This window comes from Wolffia australiana, chromosome 4, assembly GCF_029677425.1.
Source record: "Wolffia australiana isolate 7733 chromosome 4, ASM2967742v1".
Classification (NCBI taxonomy): Eukaryota; Viridiplantae; Streptophyta; class Magnoliopsida; order Alismatales; family Araceae; genus Wolffia; species Wolffia australiana.
In genome coordinates, this window is record NC_135838.1 from 12669678 (window position 1) to 12692884 (window position 23207).

At 40.6% G+C, this 23207-nt stretch overlaps 3 long non-coding RNA genes across 3 annotated transcripts; 1 reads left to right on the forward strand and 2 right to left on the reverse strand.

The window, feature by feature from the left end:
• Window positions 1–1310: 1310 nt before the first annotated feature.
• Window positions 1311–4107, reverse strand: LOC144701981 (uncharacterized). The gene is made up of 2 exons (XR_013581159.1): window positions 2988–4107; window positions 1311–1715 (listed from the first exon to the last, which is right to left on the reverse strand). It is a non-coding gene; the product is annotated as an uncharacterized LOC144701981 (long non-coding RNA).
• Window positions 4108–18471: 14364 nt separating this feature from the next.
• LOC144701982 (uncharacterized) lies at window positions 18472–20439 on the reverse strand. Its single transcript, XR_013581160.1, has 2 exons — window positions 20301–20439; window positions 18472–19294 (listed from the first exon to the last, which is right to left on the reverse strand). It is a non-coding gene; the product is annotated as an uncharacterized LOC144701982 (long non-coding RNA).
• A 504-nt stretch (window positions 20440–20943) lies between these two features.
• LOC144701983 (uncharacterized) lies at window positions 20944–21541 on the forward strand. Its single transcript, XR_013581161.1, has 2 exons — window positions 20944–21081; window positions 21169–21541. It is a non-coding gene; the product is annotated as an uncharacterized LOC144701983 (long non-coding RNA).
• The last annotated feature ends 1666 nt before the right edge of the window (window positions 21542–23207 follow it).

The following is a 23207-nucleotide window of genomic DNA, read 5'->3' on the forward strand; positions in this document are numbered from 1 at the left end:
AGATTAGACAATCAAGGATCAACTTAACCCAATATATATATTTATATAATGGTATTCAATTTTGAAGTATTGTATATTTTCAAAATTTCAGATGAATAGTTAAAGTAGATTCTGAAAGAGAATATGGATTATGCGAGTGCATGACTTGAACTATTTAGTAGACCATGCATATATATGGATTTTATCCGCTACATTGAAATTCAAAAACAAATGTGTCTCCATATCAAATCAACATACGAGTCCCCATACGTTGTGGGAGATAGGTGGGTTTGCTTCGTACGATCATACTTGAATCCATTTTATGCATAAACAGGCTCCGTACGATCCCCTAAAATATATGATGGGCCCTGATATATTTACGGTCTATCTATTCTACTTACTTATTTTTAGTTTTTAGTATGGAAATGCATCCATTTCCTTTGCATCCAGCAAGATACATGTACTAATGGAGTGAAATAATGGATCTTAGGAAACCGTCGATATTTTTGCATTGATTAATAAAACTTAAAACCTGTACTTAAGTAAATATAGCTAGTGATGCGTATGAACCATCTCAGAAACAATAATTAAAGACTTGATGTTTTTTTAAATATTGATGAATGGCATGAGATGAGATTCATATAAATTACAAGGTTACGATATGAAAAAATGGAAGGTGAGAGTATGATAACATTGAATGATTATAGTTGACAATAGTAATCTAGATGTTAGAAGAATGATTAAGAGTGAGAATGAGTTGTTTATGGGGGAGGATAACGAGATGATGACATGAAAGGCATAAGATGTGATCAAAATATGCAAATATGTAAAATATGGTAGAACCGGAGGATGAAAGGGATGTAAACTAAGGATGATCCTGAAACGAATGAATGTAAGTCAAGGATGCTAATCATAGAACCTTATATTCTGTAAATGTCATGAAAGTTTGGGTGTACAAGAAAAAAATGGATCCATCTCAAAAACTCACTATCTTTCTATCAGCCCACAAATGTGAGATGCAAGTTTAAGGATGATTTTTTAATAAAGATACATGGCTTAATTTATTGATCAGATGACATGAATGGAAAGAGAGGGTAAAGATGAAGCTACCCTTAAAATTTCAACTCAATCAATATTTTCAATTGTCATATATCAATAATTGAAGTTGGAGAAATCCTTGCTGTCCTCTGTTTCTCTCTCCTCATCATCAACACGATCTCTTCCTCATTTTCCATTTACTGTTGAAATATTAAATATTCATTTCTTTAATGAGTGGCACAATTCCCTCATCTTTCATGAACACCAACTCTGTGTTCACCACGGTAACAATGCAAAGGAAAAAGACGAAATAATTTATTCCTTATTAAATGACATAGTAATGAATGTGTTTTTTTAGAGAGAGGAAAAGGGAATTCTTATCACTTCATGACATAGAAATACATTTCTGCATGCCATGTTAATGTGTTTTGTACTTTATGGCTTTTTCAGTTCATGGACTAACGCATGAACGTGTATGAATGAGAGCTTTTGAAGGAATGACATGGCCACATAGATTCATGAGCCACATCATGCTTATTCTCCAATTTTCGCTAATCAGCTGCTGCCATGGATAGGAGCTGCTTTTGATGACTTTTCAGCTTCAGAAATGTGGCAAATTTAATCTTTTTTATCCTTGATCTCCACACAATTTACTGTGATTCAAATGAATCCTTTATTTCTTTTTGACTTTGTCACTGCTGAATTTTTAAAAAGTTCAATGTATCAGTCAGTGATTGGAAATTATTGCATCACAATTTAACATGCCATAGTGACAATTTTTTGAAATCATTAGCTGTGCCTATCATTACAGAAATTGCTGATTGGTTGTCATTCGATGAATTAAATGACAACACGTGGCACATGGGTTAGAACGTTTTAGAATGCTTCATTAATATGAAGCCAAAAAATATAAAGATAGAAAATTTCTAACTTAGAAAATTAACATATTTATAAATAGAACGTAAAAAAATAAAATTAATTTTATTAAGAATATGATGTCAAAAATCCCTTAAAAATACCATTACTTCCAAAAATTTAAGTTTCAGTCTAAACTAGATGTAATCATTTTAAGCTTGATTGCATGACATATGATTATTTCTCTTCATAAAACATATAAATTTCTTAGAATTATCTCAAATGATTTACATGCTATTTAAGTCAATGGGCCACTTACATAAGCATTACATGAGTGGACCTTATTGACACTTAGGTATAATACCATTAAGGGATTCATGCGCATCATTTCATTAAACTCTCTCTAAAGAGCATCCATTGTCTGTCTTTAGTGTCTCTACACTAATGGCTGCAAGATCACCCATACTTATCTTACAATTAGTGTTAGAGACTGCTATTCTATTCATATAACTCAATGTCTATCTCGATGGATAATTGAGGTTGACATCAAATTATCGAATATAATAACACTATTGGATTATGGCTGTTAGTGTGACAACACTAAGTACATGTAGTGGGTTCTCTTTGGAGAGTCCCTGAATAGATCCAAAGAATACATGAATGGTATGATACCTAAACTCAAACAAGTTGATTCATGTCGTGGTTGTATAAGTGATCTACTGATCTGTGACACCAACGACATCTCGTGGATAGATAACTATATTTTGACTAGTGATGTCGCACGTCGTCTCAGGACGTCGTCCGGTCGACACCGAGTATGATGGCTCGGTGCCGATAAGAGATGAAGGTATTGAACGTCGACGGTGTTGTCATCCGACAGATGCAACCATAAGGGGTTATGTAATTACGACGTGATGAATGGATGACCAATGTGTCGTACGGTGACGGCGACGGTGGACTCTCAAACCTCGTCAGAGCGATAAAGGTATCTACGACTGAAAGTTAAAGTTTTCTCTCAATTTGTCTCTCTCACCTACCTAGCCCGAGCGTGACAGAGTCGACACGAAAGTATACTGCAAAGGTAAATAAACGAGCTCCGGGAGAGAACAGTGTACCTTGTTAGTGTGGCTCGCGATGCACAGTTTCGTTGATGTTGGCAGCGATTCAGAGCGGGTGGAGCTGAGAGACCCCAGAGAGCATACGGCGACTCGACGAGCAATCGATGATGTCGGAGCTTCTGGTAAAGGTCGGAGGAAGAGAGAGTGCGGAGGAGCCGCGATAGGCCGGCTCAAGCGTCGGCAGCCTAGAACACCCTTTACGGTGGGACTGTACACCCCAGAGGCTGGCGAGCAGCGGCGATTGGTAATCGATAGTTGACAGGTTCACCCACGATGGGTAATCGGGTCGAGTGCGGTTGCCGAGTGGCGAGGGAAATCACTCCACCGACAGGCACCGGATCAAGCACTTGAGGCGCGTGATACCAGAGTTCCTCGGTGGCCTGAAGATGGCGAGTAGCGGCTGGTAGATAGGGGCTCGGGATGGCCTTCGAACCGGGCTTCCCCCGTTCAACCAACACCACCTTGCTATGCTGACGGGCACGCGGGCAGAACCTGGCTTGTTCACATCAGAAGGTGGCGTGCGACGACCTCAAGAAGGTGAATGGCACTTGTCAAGATCCTGCATCAGCGTGTTGCCCAATTAGGACCCTTTCCCATCAGCATTGAGACCACTAGGACCTTCGTTCGTCTTGCGTTTGGCCCCCAATCAAGTTCTCCGTCCGTCAGCGTTACCGCAACTCACAATTTCGAGATCGATTGAGAGGCACCTAACCAACGGCCGCGGGTCTTGCTGTGGACGCAAGATATCAAATTTGGCTCGCCCTGGAGTGCCCCCAAGGGATCAACCGAGACAGATGGGGAGGACGGATCCGAACCACCATGTACGCGGGAATCTGCACCTTTTCTACCCATGGCGAGTGAAAGAGCCGACAGAAAATGCCGAGGCCTTGGCCGGTGCGGGAAGAATGACGTCGACGCCGAGTTGTCCGATCTGGTTTGAGGGGAACGATTGTGTGAATTCGGCCGGAGAGGGGGAAGCAGAAGCCCCTCTGTCTGCCTCAATCCACTTCGCCCTTCTCACACAATTTCGATGTCTCTCTTCCTCCTCCCTCTATGCACTTCTCTTGGTCGAGGAAGGGAGACCAGACAAGAAATAACACACGATTTTCTTTCAACATCTTCCTGGTCTAAGGGATTAAGGAGCACCCTCTTCCGTTATAAAGGGGGAGGTCAGGGAAAAGAAAGGTCCATTAGGGGGCCCTTATATATTGGGCCCCCTCGTTACGATTTTAAGGGGAGAAAATTAAAACAGAATAAAAATCAAAAGAAGGAGACCAAAGATGAAGGCACAAGGGAGGAGATCCAAAGATAGCTTAGAACCCTCCCTTTGACGACGACGAAGGGCGTACGGGACGTATCGCGAACGCGATGAGAAAACAACGACAAGAACAGGGAAAACACAAAACACGAGAAATAGCGACGAAAAAAAAAAGTGATAAATCGAGCGATTTCACCCGATCTTTGACGGCAGTGGTGATCGGCGTGGATGACGTCGTCGACGATCTCCGATAGCGTGCGCCATTAACTACGACTTCTTAATCCTTTCTTCACCACCTCATCAGCTTCATTCATCTTCTTCATCCATCATTATGCATACATATTATCCTGGGTTAGTAGTGTTATGAATGGAACCTTAATATATTAGCCTCATCTATCACCTACAGTATATATTTATCTTTGAGCGTTCTAATGTGTCAATCACACGCGTAGGAACACAATTGCAAAGCACTCATGCAAGAAGGTGAGTTGGGGGGAGTTCATATACACTAGGTTGCCTCCATAAATGAGTGGTTGAGTGATTATTACATTGAGAGGGTGAGGAACTATCTCTACTCACGACAGGGTAAGTGGTTTATCATTCCCATAGCATAATACTCATTGAGAGCTCATTCTCGAAAGAGGTTAACCTAGCAATGGAGTTAGAATCTCATGGATAATGGAAGTGCAATCGATGATTCAGCTGGTCACTTCTTAACTACTAGGATCAATTGATGAAACTCTTCTCCAAGGTATTAGTTAGAAATTTGAAAGAAAATCCTAAGCACATTGCTAACGGACTAGCAATGATTTGAGTTGGGGGATATGACAAGATGCAAATTACGCATGTTGACTCATGCTTAATCATGTGTCTTAGAACATAATTCACTCATTTATATGCATGTTATCATGATTTTATCTAATTTTCACCGGAAATAGATAAGTCCACTTAAGCACTTATTTTACATTAAAGTTAAAAGAACTATTTCAGTGAAATTTTCCTTTAAAAAGGAGTTGTATATTAGGAGACATATAATTCAAATTTTAGAGAACTTATTTTCAAGATTTTATTCAAAATTTCTTAAGTATTTTCAGGTTACAAAGATTTCAAAATAGGGGCCCATATTCCACGGGGCTGATGTGGCACGCCTAAGAGGCAGGAGCGCCTATGTGGCACACCAAGGATCACTCAAGGAGTGCATGAGTGGCATACACTGGTGTACATGTATGCGTGCATGTGTGTACATGAGCGTGCACAATGGAAGAGAGGCATAGAGTGCGTTAGCGCATTTTTGAATTCTACAAATGGCATCCAGTTTTATAGGCAGAAATATTGTGCACATAGGCCATGTGGGACTAGGTGCATGTACTAACCTTGGTTGTCTTTTTCTGTAGGTCAGATGGGACACATGGGACAATCAAGAGCAATGGACCTTAAATCCATTGCATCCAACAGGTGCAAATGCTCAGAAGCGATGATCCGATGGCTCAGAAGCAATCTGTACTCTTAACGATGAGAGCTAACGACACACAGTTCATATGCACTTGATGAAATGATGATCAGAGGGTCACATCTCCTCTGATGATCAGAATTGATCGGACGGCTGAGAAACTCCTAAAGAATTCGAATAAATGCCCAAAAATAAAAATATCCGTAAAGAGGAAGACATTTCAAATGGCCATACTTCCTCGCCTCGAAGGAGTTCGTGGCTGAAACTTTTTAGCAGGTTCCTCTTATGTAACACGACGTCCAGGGTCGTTCGGCTTGTGTTACATCACAGTAGATCAAACACAAAATATGATATGAGTTTGTGAAATGTTGTGTATAGTTTAAGAAATTAACGAGAAGTATGTTGGATGTCAGATGATCCGAGATGTAATTCAATTTGACGACACCGGTCGGGTTATGACACAGTCAAACTCCCATTGATTCGCGTAATCAGTTCCATTGCCGACGAAGGAGGAACACTATTCGTCCAAGAATGTCCACACCGTCGATGTGTACAATCTGATCCATCACCATCAAGAAAATTCCTATCGTAAAGTTCAGTGGCTAATCCTATAATACATAATCTCTCAAGGCAGCGGACGAGACCAGCATTAAAGAAGATAATTAAAACTGAGTAAATAGAAGGGATGGGAAAGGATGTGACATGCGGGTGCAATCTTGGACGTGCCAAATGCGATGTCCAGCACTGAAGAACGGAGGAAAGGATGACGCTTCCAGGATGAATTGGTTAAGTCGTCTGCCTCTGTGAGTAGTCACGTCAAGGAGATGACGATGGTGGCCTCGTCATTGATGGGGCTTGGTCGGAGGAATCCGTCGTGATAGATCACCTGCGGCACATCAGTTATCCGGTTGGACCACTTGGCTTCGTCGTTGTTGGACATCAGCACTGAAGAACATACATCGGATGGCCCAACAAAGGCAATCGTACGTCAGTAGTAGCGATCGATAGTATTAATCGGCTTCCGGACAGTCTGGAGAGGGGGCTTTGGGCTCGCCATAAGGATGACGTTGGTTCCACAAGGTCAAGGGGGACTCGTCGGCAGTCCCCAAGACGGTAAGATTGCTGCCAGCGTCGTCGTGTAGCACTGATCGATGGACGCAGCGGTGGAAGAGAGGGAATCCACGAATAAGTGGGTCGATCTCCACTTGCGCTTCGCCGGCGGATTTGGGGAGGCATACTGCATGCACGAAATATCAAAAGAAGAAAACCCACTTGGCAGCGGAGCCGAAGATGACCGGACGAGCCAATTCCAACAGCGGCGTGGAGCACCGCCGGATCCGTAGCCTGCACGGACGGCCGTAGTGGTAACACCCGCGGCAGTGGATCACCGGGAATCCTCCTCCGGCAACGATTAGCTAGAAATCAGATCGGCACTTCTAGAAGGAAGGACCGATAATGACACTATGAAAGTGCATGAAGTACAAACGTCAGCCAACTTCTTCGATGTTGTCTTCTTCTTCCTATTCGGCGTTGTATTTTTTTTCTTCTACGACGTACTCTTCTTCTCCAAAACAATAACTGTCAAAAAACAACTTCAGATCTGGATCTTTTCAAAACAACGTGCATGACCGCCTCTACCTTTTTAGGATTGGTGCCTCACCCTCCGCGGTCATTTCCTCTTCCTCAAGGTCATCCATACTACAACACTGCCTGGTACCCAAATAGTCGAGCCACCCATCACATTACCGCTGAAGTCCACAGCCTTTATGGACTGTCCCATGTGAAGGATCAGAATTCGTCTGCGTACGGGATGGCACAGGTCTGTTTATTGAATCCGTGGATCTTCCTCAATCCCATTACATAATTCCAATCGCATACTTAGCCTACGTAATGTTTTACATGTCCCTAAGATCTATAAAAATCTTCTCTCTATTCATAAACTAATGTTAGATAATCATGTGTTTGTTGAATTTCACCCTCACGCTTGTTATGTTAAGGATCGCATGACGAGGGAACTACTCAAAAAGGAATGGCCTCTACATCGAAACTGAACAAGAAAAAGCAATTCTGGGAGAAAGGTAGTCTCCAGATTTGTGGCATCTTCGTCTAGGACATCCTGCCTTTCGTCTACTAAAGCAGATCATTTCACGTTTTGGACTTTCCTTATCTCAAACATTAACATCTTCTGTTTGTTCAGCTTGTTGTTTGGCTTAAACTCGAAAACTTCTGTTTCATTCTAATAGGCATACATCTTTATCACATCTTCAAGTTATTCATTGTAATCTATGGGGCTCGGTGATGCCGGATGTCATCGGGGACGTCATCAAATGGGTATCGAGATGATGCTCTGATACCAAGATGATGCCGGACATCGTCGGCGACATCGTCCAATGGGGTATCGAGATGATTTTGTGACACCAAGATGATGTCGGACGTCGTCGATGACATCATCTGACGTGTAAATTCCCTAAGGGAAATGAAACTACGTGATGCGATGAATTCTAGGCGGATGTACATGCATGCCCCAACTCGAGGGAATTTACCAAACTCTAAGCTTTGGGGTGGGTGATCGGTGATGGTGATGGTGACCTTCTGACCCTCGTCAGAGCGATAGCTATGACTATTGCGTCAAGCGGAATAATTCCATTGGTGCTCGAACGTAACTGACAGGCTCAGCCCGTATTTGGGAACTCACTCAATTTGCAGTTTTTGATAGATAAACTCTCACCTGGTCTAACCCGAGTGCGGTGGAGTGCAGCCGAAAGATATAGTGAAGAAGGTAATATAACTAATGAGCAAGGGGAACGATGCACCTCGTCAGCGGTGTCGATCATCGCCAGAATCTTTGTCGGTGCAAGGGCTGGTTGGGCAGGTAGGGCAGAGGCGTGCCAAGGATGAGCATGGTGTAGCTCGACAAGGGGCGATGGAGGAGCGCTGGAGCGAGACGGTGGAGAGAGAGGCGAGGCCGATGAGGAAATGACCTGCAGCAACGAACCGGCTCAAGTGATCGTCAGAGCCTAGTGAGCATGACCTTCAGAATGATCGGCATTGGCAGAGTTAAACAGCGATGCGAACGATGACAGGCAGCACAATGGCGGGGCGTGGACCAGTGCATCAGCCGGCGTGTAGCGAAGCGGCTTGGTGTGGCGGGAGACCGATCAGGTGGCACGCCGGTTAGATGAGTCCAATAGGGGTGTGGGCGCGAACGCGGCCAGTTGTAGTGGCAGCAATGGCAGCACGGAAGAGTGCACTCACGCGGGACAGCGCATACGGCCACTAGCGGTGCTTGGAGGCGTGCGGCTAAGTCATGCACGCTTGGCTGGAGAAGCAAGTTGGCATGCCAACATCAAGTGCAGAACGTAGTCGGCAAACAATGGTTTTGCGAGTCAACACGGTGCAATTGACGGGACCTCGGTGGGACCGCGAGGAAGACACGACGATGGATCAGCTTGCCCTGGCAGCTCCAGTCAGATGCACAATGGCAATTCAACAGTCGGCATCGGGGGTTGGTGATTTTACTCGTAGGGGGTAATTGACGCATAACAACACCGGCAGAAGCTCTGGGGGTTGGTCCGCTGATGTTGTCGCAGGCCATGAGATGGTTGGCAATTGACACATGGTCACGGGTCGAAGATCAACGGTCCATCTTTCTCGTGGCATGCAGTTCACCAAGCACAGGTCGCACAAGGCGACATGACTTGTGGTAAGTCACAGATGTTGGCTCGCAGACTGCCGCAACCAAGTGCCAACAGTGGTAGTCCACCGTAGGGCACGATGGCTAGTCACAAACGGGCTTGCAGGTGGTTGCAATCCATGTGGCGACCAAAGTTTGCACCACGGACGATGCTGAGAAGGTAACTCCGGGGTCACACGTGGTCAGCGCACAAAGCACATGTCTTGGGGGGAAGGCTCGGACTGGTTACCAGTCGTTGCAACTTTGCTTGCGGAAACTAGTCCAGGCATCGTGTGACGTCATAAACAATCGATGGTGGGTCAAAGATTCCCAAGGAAGCCAGGGGAGCAAGATAAATCCCACCCCTCCTTCCTTCTCCTCCGTTCCCCTCTTCTTCCTCTTACTCCTCTCTTCTTCCACTTTCGTGAGACCAAGGTTGAACAACAACAATTTCAAGATAAACTCCTGGTCTGAGTATTAGGGCACCATCGTGCCCCCTTATATAGGGGCACGATGCCCCTTACTAAGGGCAGAGGAGCCCTTAGTAAGAACTCAAGTGCCCTTACTAATGAGGGGTCTTATACATAGGACCCCCTCTTTAACACAAAATACAAACCTGTTTGACTCGTATGCGAGGAAATGAGTCGACACGACATGGGATGATATGAACATGAACACGACACGATGGATACCGACACAACGAAAATGAAAAAATGAACACGGTAAAATGACGAATACAACGAGCACGTGCCGATGAAAACCAAAACGTTCTTTCACAGACGTGCTTTCACCCAGGGTATTGAACTGAGGTGTCCTTACTTGCGCCTTGGCGTGCCGATCAGGCTGGATGCGAACCAGCGGGGCCGTTGATGGCGAGGATGGTGTCCCCAAAGACATCTCCAATGGAGTGAGCTGGTGCGCTCCATCACCCGACCCTTATTAAATCTTATCTTGGTTTTTCCTACTATGTTACTTTCATTGGTGAGTTTAGCAGGTACACCTGGCTTTATCCACCTAAGGCAAAAAGTGACATCTTGCCTACATGATTCAATTTCAGCAGTTGGTGGAACGAAAATTTTCCACTAAGATCATGACATTCCAATCAGATTGGGGAGGTGATTTCCAATCGCTTAACAAACATTTTCAAACTTGTGGCATAAAACATCAAGTTTCATGTCCACATACACCAGAAAAAAATGGAAAGGCTGAACAAAAACACCCTGTTATCGAAACGGCTCTGAGTATGCTTCATCAAGTGTCTATGCCAATGAAGTTCTGGGATGAAGCAGTTGCTACTACAGCATATCTCATCAATCGCATGATCTCTCTGGTGCTTGGTAACAAGTCTCCTTTTGAACTTTTACATTCTAAAACACCCGACTATACGTTGCTTAATGTTTTTGGATGTCTTTGTTTCCATAATCTTTGTCCATATAGCAAAAAAAAATTTCACTCAGATCCGAATGATGTGTTTTTGTCGGGTATAGTTCATTACAGAAAGTTTTGCAGGCATCAAAGAAATTATGGTAGATAGTACCTATTGATCACTCCTTTTCCATGGAGTGTTTTCATTGTCTATATCACGTACTTTAGGAGGAGGTAGAACTTCTTCCCATGGCCTCAAGCTGTCTTACAGCAAGAGAGGCCTGGGATAAGCTTGCTACAAAACTATCTTCTGCCTTAGAATCGCATATAATTGAGTTGACCTCACGGTTTCGCTCCCTTAAGAAGAGGAGCCGATCCCTGCTTGGCTGCATTTCTGCTTTTCTAACACGACTTGCTTTTCTAATGCATCCTCGCTCCAACTTTGTCGTCCCAAGTTTTGATCTTTGATGGGCCATTTTTTTGTGGCTCGTTGAATCTTAATAATCCTCATCTGCATCTACCTAGCATGAGAACTTTGATTCTGCAAATGAATATCGTCTGTCTTCTTGATCTCTTGAATCTTCCACTGTGATCGTGGCACTTATATTTGTTTGATATGGCACTGTTCTCTTCCAAAGAATGCCTAAGCATGAGATTACAGGGCTGAGAACGAACTTCACGGTTATGTATGAAGAACATGAAAATTTTGGGCTGTGAATCAGGGACTGAAATTGGAAAATGGGTTGATGAAAGTTGGGCATGGTTTCTCTATTTAGATCAGCCAAATTACTTCAACACAACACCCTCAGGATAAAGTTTCAAAAGAAGAAAAAAAACGTAGTAAAAAGATATGCTAAAACGTAACCTGTACTTTATTCTGGGCTTATATTATTATGTCTCAGATAGCTCCATTCCATCTCGAGTCTTCGGTAGGAATATAAATGAACCAATGAGAGAAGGAAGAGGAAGAACAAGTGCGATGAATAGCGCTAGAAAGTGCAGAGAAACTTACTAAAAGCACAAGAATATCTAGATGTGGGAAGATGAAGAAGAAAATGAGAGAGAGATAGAGAGAGAGATGGAGAAGTAGAGAGAGGTGTTAAGATCATCGTAATTTGCTGAAAATGATCGGTAAATCAATGTTGGTATTTATAGAGTAAAGCTTACTCTGAGATATTTTATATAGACAATCCACGTTCAAAAAAATGGTACCATCATTTTAAGTCATGTATGAGATTTCAAATAATTATAATTTTGAAATCAAATGGATTGACTAAGGATATACATTATTCTTATACATTTTGTATGAGATAAATAATCATTGGCTAGTGTATTTATCTATAGAAATCACAAGAAACTATGATAATAAATAATGAATAGAATAATTTGCTTTGCCTTTGGAATAATTCATGCTTACTTAATAGACAATTATTCATCCTAGAGATTCTACAACACATTTCTTGCTTGTGATTTTAATATTCTAATATTTTATAAAAAATATGGTTACATTGAAGATGGTTCATCCCCGATCTTTTTACTTTATGATAGAAGTATACTTGTCCCCCACTTCAATCACACATCCCACATCACATTCAGTATTAATAGTACAAGTTAATTTCATGAGTATGCACATGTGATGTTTATAACAGAGTCTAATGGTATTTTAATGATTGAGAAAATAATGATGAGATCATAATATAATGTTTTCTTGTCATTAAACATAAATCATAAAAATTGCTTTTTGCATGATATGCAAGAAGGACATCAAAATATCCGGATAGAATTACACAATCTTTTCCTAATAATGTGATGAGGATGTTTGATCCTGTAACTGTTTATTCGGTGACACTAGGGATAAATAGGTGCCCTGGAGGGCAAACGTTCATTGAATTGATCTGTTGAATCTTTAGATAGTTTGAAAACTACCAAACAGGTATAATCATGTGAATAGTTGCATAAATTGTCCTTAGGCATGTTTAGCCAAAGACATATTGCAAATGTATTGTTGTGCTTTGACTATGAGCTACTAGTTCCTTGTCATAAAATTAAAAATGGTCTTATCAAGGATAACTTGATAAGTTTATTAGGGTCATTGAGTGGTCAATATGCGATTATTACACCTTGGTATTTGGCTCAAGAAACATGATGTGATGAAATCTTTGCCCAAGAAAGTAGAAATTTGAAAAACAAATAAGATAGCTAGTCAGGGTTTTATATGAGACTGTAGGACTGTCTTATAGATGAAGGATTATGATAACACATTAACTGATAAAAAATCAGCTCCATTATACACAATGCTCGAGAAGAAAATAAGGCAATTTGACATGCCAAGAACCACGTGGATGCATCTAGAGATCGTGTAACTAGATATTATGCTTTGTACAAGAAATCACAAACAATTGAGGATGGATTTGGGAAAATATTATTTGATCGATATATTCTTATATTTAGAACAAAGATGTCCATTTTGATTTGTTTTATCTGTTATGTGAAATGTATTCAGATCATTAATCATGGCCACAAGGTTCAACCCAAACACTCGAACATACTATATTATGGCACAAGTTTAGTCTCATCTGTTGTATTTAGATATTTTTGTGATATCAAGCATACATCCAGAAAGTTCATATGCGGACCCTTTTATATCACTTTCCATGGGATCTGTATGGAAATAAATTCTATGATAATATATATAAAACCTCACTCCATTGATACCATCATTTATACTGGTTTTTTCAGTTCTTTCAAATCACAACCTACTTCTAGGTCCTCAAAACCATCAACCACTAAGTAAAACTTTTTTTCTTTTTTACTCATAGTATATGTATCAATATTTTTATACAATTAGATAGGCAAGTCTCTAGTTAGTCACCTTCTTCATTATTTATAATTTACAATGAAATAATCTTAAATTCATTTTGTAAATGGTTAAAATCATTTATTGCTCTTTTAGAATGCTATTATGATTTTAAAATGCTATTATGATTTTTATGGATTTTCCAGTAGTTTATGGAAGTTTCTGAAGTTAAATTCATAAAGAATATAATTTATAAGCTTGAAAATATAACTTTGACTTTCTTTAAATTTTTTCAATGAATCTTTTTTTTTCTCCAAGAATTTTGTGCTACGCTGGCAATCCGCCACACAATTTGGGGGAGAGAGAAAATCCGATGGCTCAAATTTCTCCAAATTGAAACAATGAAATCTAATGATCCAGATGGAGTTTCTGCTGAAATTTTGAGGGGATTTCTATATTTCCCTCCTCTATCCATCCATCTTGGATCTATAAATATAAACTCGTATGATTGTAAAACGTCCCATGGATTTTGTTCCTAACTATGATTAACAAAGATATTTGCTCATTCAAAATCTCATATAAGTCCGCTCTTGTACTCCAAGATTGAGGGATTAAAGGAGTGATGTTCAAATCAAGACACATGTAGAAAAATCACCACTCGGGCCCTTAGACAAGGTTATTGTGAGATCTTCCTCTTTTTTCAACTCTAGTTTCATCCTTTTTCCTATATTATCATATCATCACATATAACCTTGGTTTCCATTTTATGCATGCTACCTTGAATTCTGCCACTCGTCGGTGGGTATCTGTCTCCATCTCCATCACACCAGCGATGGCAAAATCATCATTCCACGCCTGCAATCTATTCTTCGTATGTGCGTCTTCACCATCATCTACATCACACACAACATGGTATCTCTTCCATCGCTACACTCCACTCACGTCCATCTCCGTCTATTGTCACCTGGAGCTCCCAAAGTGTTGACTAAGGAATTTTAAAATTACCATTAATTAGTTATCTTCTACTATAAAGTCATATTAAAATTCTAAAAATTATTCTAAAAAATCTGCACAATTTAGGTTAAATTGGATTACTTTTTTCTGACATTTCTACAATTATTTTCAAAAACATTTCACTAGTTTTCTTCCATTAAATGAATTTTTTTTCCTAAAATCAATATAAAAATCCTAGAAAATTAAAATCAAAGTGTAAAATTCACTTATTAAATACTTGCTCTTTGTGGATTCAACCATTACTCGCTTTACACTCATCAGGAAATATTAATGTTTCTGTCTAAACTAGAATCCTTAAATGAAAAATTCAACCCTAATTTATTTTTATCAGTATTTTCTAACACTGAAAGTTACTAATTATTTCTTTTTACTTATTTCAGCCAGGTAGTGGATGGCTTTGTCTATGTATCTGCTATATTGTCGGTCTGTGGAACACTATCATTAAGTTGTCTCTTATTTAAGATGATATTCCAAATCAAGTGAACTGTTGTAGGAAGTTATCTAACTTTGAATGAGATCTAGACTCTTTCACTTGTGCAATGTCACGTTTGGTGTCACACAACAATGGAATAGGGTTTATGATTAAATATGAATCCTGGGTTAGTGATGAACATTTTAATTGCTTTTTCTACTTTGGAGAATCTAACCATTGTGATGTACTCTTTTTCTCATCGTCAGGTTTTAAGTTGACCTACTTGGAAATTTTCCAATAGGCTACACATTCAATCTGTATAAGAAAATTTCAAATTTAATCTTTCTATCATTTGAATATCATTGAAAAGTCAAATTTAGATAACCCTTAAGTTTCAATCCGTATTCTCCATGGCCTAAAATATTTCATTTTTTCTTCTCAACACATCAAGATTATATATCATAATGTTTTTTGTGCTCATTACAATTAGAGCTTAGGCCACTTTAGGCCTCATGCATAGAATGAAGTACATGATTAATCTTATTATCATAGCACAATGAACCTCTCGCAAGGACACCATGTGCCCGACATCGGCCTCAATGCTACATGTGCAATGTCTAGATTCACCATGACATCGGTGCACCTTTTCCCTTGGTAGGATACAGTTCCTGCATCCGTGGGTATAGTACCTGCATACCATAGCGCAGGCATCAATAGTCTACATATGCAACCAACCCTTGATATGTCGAACATGAACACCATCTTGCATGAGCACCAAGTGATGATTGGGCTTAAAGATCAGGGATGTGTGTCATCAATCGTGATGCATGTTGTGGTAACACGATAGACTTGGGTCTGCGTCAAGAATCTAAGTATATGGGGTTTTCCCTTGGGCAAGGCTGTTGTGCACTCTACACAGTTGGCACACAGTCTCCTTGCATGATTGTCACATACTTTGGTGCCTTCCACTTGCCCATAGTTTGAATTTCTGGTCATGTGCCTTTAGCACCCACTGACCATGTATCATTCTTCAGTTGAAGTTGACTTATAACTATTCAAGCTAGTTTAGGAGATCAAGCCATCCATCAATTTTAGGAATAAAGAAATGAATATAACTTACAAAAAATCACTTAAAATTATAGTTTCATGATGTATTTATTATACTTTCATATTAAGACTGTATGCTAATGATCGTGCATATTTATATTGATTTCTGATATATGGTATAGCCATTTAATTGAAGATGTATACATATCATGTTACCAACTACACACATATATATGAGCCCAAGACGTTCTTTAAAAAATTTAATGAATAAATATCATGTTTATGATGGTTGTATCTATTAGTTATTGATTTTTCTCCATTTTTATGCCAAATCTCTCAGGCTCATATTTCTATATTGTCTTATGAATAATTATATGTCCTATGTGTGATGAAGTTTTTAATGAAAAAGCCACTTGTATTTGGTCATAAATTCTTAATTTTGATGCTTTTGTACTTAGGTGAATGCATTTTGATACAGGAAGATAATATCAAGAGCTAAATATGAATCATGGTAATCCTTGTGGCCACCCTAGTTTGACCATATTGTTCAAACTAGTGATTTCTCCTTAGTTTCCTTTTTGTTCTTAGTTCATTTACATGGGCCATACAATTAAAGTGAACTAAATTATTTATCAAATGGATAAAGTTTTAATATTTTCTGGATATTCTCTTACATGTTTGGGGTAAAAAAACATAAAATAAAATATGAAATAAGACAGAAGCATGATGGTGGCAGTAGCTCAGGTAGGTGCTCCACTGGGTGCGGACACTTTTAATATTACATGTTATCCAGTGAGTTTTAAACCTTTTAATACTATTTCTTTGAAGAAAAAATAAATCACACATATTTGCTTTATCAACTTATTTTCACTATAGAAATTCTTCCATCTGGATCTTCTCTCCCTTTCAGCACTCAAATTGACATTATAGGAGAAGAAAAGTTAATAATGAAAGAATAAGAATTATGATTATAGGAATAAAATATTAAATTGATACTAGATATAAAGATGAGACTAGATGATATATATATATATATCTTGAATGCCTTTATCAGAACCATTATTTACAGACTTTACACGGTGGTTAAACTTTGATACCAGTAAAATTATTGGTCTTGCTTTATGAATAATATACATTCATGAGTCTCATACCTTCTCCATCTTTAATGTCATGTATCATGGTTTAGAATTCCTTAGATATGATTCTAAGGTTGAATGAGATTTCGTGCATTACCCTCTTTTCACCATTTATCCGTTCCTTCTCATAGACTTATGATGACTAATATTATCACCAATTCCTGGATATTAAAGCTTAATGATTACTGTTTGCTAATTGTATTGGCTTACATATATTTGGGTTTTTTATAATATTTATGATAAACTTCTAAAACTTTTAGTTTTTGGTATCCATTCTCACAAGAGTGGATGTGTTTCTATGGCATCACCAATAGTTCTTATTTGTCCATTCTTATAGATTTATACTTTTATTTCACTATCTGTCTGTTAAACCTCCTTGATTATGAAATTATCAATTTCTGTGACTTTATTGTGATACATGAGAGTACTGAAGTCCACGTCGGGTATCACCCCAAATTTGATTGCTAGGGCTATGCCCAAAATATTGGATGAATGGTTAGGGATAGAAGTTGATGTCTGGCCTAAAATACAAGGCACACTTAGTCCAGTTTGCACAGGTTCATTGAAATTCTCTCAGATGAGTACCAATGTGCACCTTGTCACACACAAAATCCAATCCATAGGCTCATCGTCAAGTGAAACAAAGACAAGAGCACAAACAATGGTTTGGAGACATCTAGAGAAAGCCCATCGTAAAGTCCATTAGGACATCCAAGCAGATCACAGATAACAGTTCTTCAAGATGATTTACAGTTCTTCGAAATGATACTAAATATTAATTGAAATAAATATTTATATAAAAAGTAAGTTATATTAAGAATAGTGCCTTAACATATATTTCTATAGCTAATTATTTTTCCATCTTAAATTTTAGATTTATTTTTTTAATTCTTCCCTTCACCATCATCATAAAAGAAAATGTAAAAATTACTCCACTTATTATCCCAAATATCTGTAAACAATATTAATTCCTTATAATAATATAATGGATATATTATCTTATAATGATATTACCCTACCTTACTTTCTTGTTCCTCCCGTTAGTTATTATGTATGCCTTTTCACTATATTCTTCTTAAACCACTTTGTCCCTTCTATTATTCTACTTCAGAACTGATTTATCGTACGAACCTTACTATCATCTTATTTTCCTTAGCCCTAACTCAAACATTAGATGAATCTCTAAATTCCAGGCTCCTAGGAGGCAAACTCACTCTCAATATACAGATTTGGGTGAGTTTCTATAATTAAACTTTATTTGATATAGGGGAATTAAATTTATAATAAAATTAGATATAAAATCCTTGGTTGCTTGTCACTAAACAGGGATCCAAGAAATGAATGGAGAAATATATTGGTCTTTTCAAAAATCATGAAATGAAAAATTCAAACAAAATCGGTGCCAGCTGCCCAACATGTTGGCTCTCGTTCTGCGAGTAGATGCTCAACAATAATGCTCTATGGTTCATCTCGACACTGATGTAGGATTTCAGCAGTTTTTAGAGTGACTGGGCCATGCTTGATGAATATGGGCATCCTCCACCCATTGTGCGATGTTTCGGAATTTTTTTTTTACAATAACGAAATTACCAATCACTGAATTCACAACATTAGTCATTGCGCTCACAACCAACCTTGCAGGCACTACCAAAATTTGAGCAGATTATTGACATTAGAATGGAGATATGGCTGAAAGGAGAAAACTTCTGCAGGATTATGGTCCAAGTTGGAGTCATTGTATATGACTAAAACACTTAAGGGAAAACTATATTTGAAGCATAAATTTATTATGTTGAGAATGGATGAGGGAGCTTCTATCAAAGCTCATATTGAGGAGTTCAACTCCATTGTCACAGGCTTGGAGAATGTTGATGTAAAGATAGATGATGAAGATGAAGCTCTTCAACTTCTTTCTTCATTACCACCTTCTTTCATGAATTTCTTGTGAAACTTTGCTTTATGGAAGAGAGTCAATCACTCTTAAAGATGTGAAAGCTGCATTATCGTCAAAGGACATCTTGGATAAAGGGCTTACAGGTGGAAGTGGTGAAGGGCAGGATTCTGAAGCTTTTGTGTCTAGAGGGCGACCCAAAGAAAGGAGCCATGATGCAGGAGGTAGATCAAGATCAAAATCAAGAGACAATGATAAATCCTGCAATTATTGTAAAAATAAAGGGCACATCAAGGCTGATTTTTGGAAGCTTCAAGAGAAGCAACAAAGCCAAGAAAGGAATTCCCCAAGGAAGTCTGAAAATGTGACAGAGGCAAATGTGGTCAAGGAGGAGGTAAGTGAGATGGTTCTTATAGTTAACTCCATCATATCCAAATATGATTGGATTTTGGATTCGCCATGTACACATCGCATGACACCAATAGAGAATTGTTCTCCAATTATGAAGAAATTGATGGAGGAGTTGTCTTGATGGGGAATGATGGCCCATGCAAGACTGTTGGTATTGGGTCAGTAAAAATCAAGATGTATGATGGTGTTGTGAGAACCTTGACTGCTGTCAGGCATGTTCCTGACTTGAAGAAGAACACCATCTCCTTGAGCACACTTGATGCAAAAGGCTATCGGTACTCACGTGAAGGTGGAGTCTTGAAAGTCTCCAGAGGCACGCTTGTTATATTGAAAGGACAATTATCTCTCGGCATTTATACTCTTATGGGCATTGAAAGCATTGGTGAAGTTGCCTAATGTCAGACGTCGTCTAGGACGCCATCCAATCGTCACCGAGTATGATGGCTCAGTACCGATAAATGATGATGGTATCGAACGTAGACAATGTCGTCGTCCGACGGATAACCCTAATGGGTCGATGTAACTACGATGCGCAAAAATGAGTGCCCTACGTGTCGTACGTGCAGGCTCCAACTCGAGGGAGGCGCTGAGCTCCAAGCTTGGACGGGGTCGCCGGGTGACGACGGCGATGGCCTCTCGAACCTCGTTGGAGCGACGAAGGCATCTACTGCCGAAGGAAATCATTCTATAGGGCTCGCACGCAACGGACAGTCTCGTCCGTACCGCTAAGACACTCAAAATCGTTCGTACTTTTCTCTCAAAGCCTCTCTCACCTACCGAGCCGGAGCGTGGTGGAGTCAAGATGAGATCTACTGCAACAGGTAATTAAACTGAGTGACGGGAGAGGACGGCGTACCTCGTCGGTGGGCTCGTAGTGTAGGATTTGTCGACGGCCAGCCTAGTCTGAAGCGAGTGGGGCAGAGAGACGCGTGAGAGCGGCACCGGCTTAACGAGCGATGCAAAGACGCCGGAGCGTATGTAAAGGAGAGGAGTCGAGAAGTGACCACGGTGGCGACGCGGCTCGAGCAACTCCGTTGGGCTCGGCAGAGCTAACGCGCGTGGGTCAGTCAGCCCGGCCGAGTCATGTAGCGGGTGCGAGCGGCAGAGTCCTTCCAGGCGGAGCGGGAATTCTGACAACTGCCGGTAGCCGAGGGCAAGCATGGCCGTCACGGGCCAGCAGTTGTCGTGGACGTCACACTTCATTCAGTTATTTCACGGCCGAGGCAGTTCCCCTTGATCAAGAGAACTCAAAGGTTCACTAGGCTTGACCGGAGGATTTCTCGACCATGACGGCCCCGGTCTGGAGGGCGGGACCAAGAAAGAGGGCTGTTTGCAGGTCGTCGACCCGTTGATTCCACAGTCCGAGCAGTCTTTGGTCATTCGAGTTCTCGCTTCCCTGATTCCGTTCGTGAAGTTGTCCAAATCGCTTCACCGGTTCATTGACCCCCTTCTCTGGCCAATCAGACTCTGCTTCACTGATCATTTGATAATTCAACCAAATCGCATCCTGCCCAACGCGATATCGACCACGGCGAGTCCTGATCAGTAGAACCCACTGCGACAATTTCCCGGGGGCGGAAGTCACGTTCAGGGCAGAATCCTGATCAGACAGAGTTCCACAGATCACATCTAACCTGGTAAGTTGCCGACCCAGGTGAGTCCCTAATCAGGAGAATGGCGAATGTTTATTCCGTTTGTAAATGCCCTTTCTAAATGTCCGGCAGAAGATCTAGGGGATGGCGAAATCAAGCAACGATTCAACTTCCTAGGCAATGCACACCTCGATTACCACTTTGTTTGGTATCCTCAGACGGGAAACGACCAATTAGGATCTTAATTTGCCAGAATTGCCGGTCGACAGTGATGGAGGTCGCCCGTTGATCAGCGGAGCGGGCAGGGCGGCCGACATGGGCAGCGTCTGGGTATAAGATGAGGGAGAAGGTCGTTCGATCCCTTTCCCATGTAGTTTTCCCCCAAGCAATTCCTCTCTTCCCGGCGTCTTCTGCGATCTCCTCTTCTCCCCCCCCTCTATTGAATTTTCTCTCGTAGGAGGGGTTGAGACCAAGAACGATATCAACAAAGAACTTATTAATTCCTTGTCTAAGGGATTAGGGCGTCCCCCTCTTCCATTATAAAGGGGGAAAGAATGGGCCCTTAAGTGGATCAACAAAAAGGGGGGGAGAGGGGAATAAGTTTATCAAGGGTCCTCATATAAATGGGCTCCCAATAACACATTAAGGGGAAATAGAAATGAAAATAAAAGGAAAAGAAGAAGCAAGGGCACAAGGGAGGGGGTTCCATAAATGACTAAGGATCCCTCCCCGTGTCGACGACGAAGAACGTACGGACACATCGCGAAGGCGACAAAAACACAACAAAGAGACGGGAAAACATAAAACACGAGAGAAAGACAATGAAAATGAAAAGTGATAATCGAGCAATATTTTATCTGAGCTTCGACGATGGTGGGGGGCGGCGCAGACGACGTCATCGACGATCTTTGATCGTGTGCGCCATCATTGCTGTTGCAAATACACCTACTATAGAGGAGGACATCACAAAGTTATGTCATATGTGACTTGGGCACACGAGCCAAAAGGGATTGGAATTGTTGAGTAAGAGAGGCTTGATATGTGGTCAAGGTGTTAGCAAGATGGAGTTTTGTGAACATTCTATTTTTGGGAAGCAAAAGAAAATTACCTTCAGCACAACAGTTCATAGAACTCAAGGTACACTCGACTATATCCACTCTGATGTGTGGGGTCCTTCTCGAGTCCCTTCTAAAGGTGGTGCCAATTACTATGTCACCTTCATTAATGATTTCTCACGGAAGGCGTGGGTATTTTTGTTGAAGCACAAAAGCGAGGTATTCAAGGTCTTCAAACAATGGAAGGCACTCGTTGAAAATCAAACGGGAAAGAAAATCAAGAGGCTGCGTATAGACAATGGTATGGAATTTTGTTCATCAGAGTTTGATAAATTCTGCAAGGATGAGGGCATTCCAAGACATCGTACAGTTCGCCACACCCCATAAAAAAATGGTGTGGCTGAAAGAATGAATCAAACCTTGCTTGAGAGAGCCAGTTGCTTGAGAGAGCCATCTCAACTGTTTGTTACCTTGTCAATCAGTCACCGGCATCTGCTATTGACTTCAAAACTGCAGAGGAAGTATGGTCAGATAATCCTCCAGACTATTCTAATTTAGAAGTATTTGGCTGTCATGCCTATGTTCATGTTGATCAAGGAAAGCTAGAGTGAAGAGCAAAGAAGTGTATCTTCCTCGGTTATGGTCCCTTGATCCAAAATCGCCAAGGCTTTTGATTGAGAGGAATGTTACTTTTAATAAAACTTCTCTTTTGCATAAAATTGAAGGATGTTAATTCCAAAATTGACATTCAATATGATACATCGAGGAAGGTGGAGTTTGAAAACATGGGTATTTGTCGACCCTCGCAAATGAAAGAAGAAATTTCTATTCCTGATTCACATGAAAGCCCTTTGAATGATGATTACTCTCTTGCACGATATCATGAAAGAAGATAGGTAAGACCACCATCGAGGTATGGGTTTGAAAACATGGTTCCTTATGCACTTTCTGTTGCTCAAGATACCATTTATGAGGAACCAAGAAGTTTTTCCGAAGCAATTACCTCTAGTCAAGCCGATAAATGGTTTGTGGCCATGAAGGAGGAGATGGAATCTTTTTTACAAGAATCACACATGGGATCTCGTGAAGCCTCCTATAGGCAAGAAAATTGTTGTT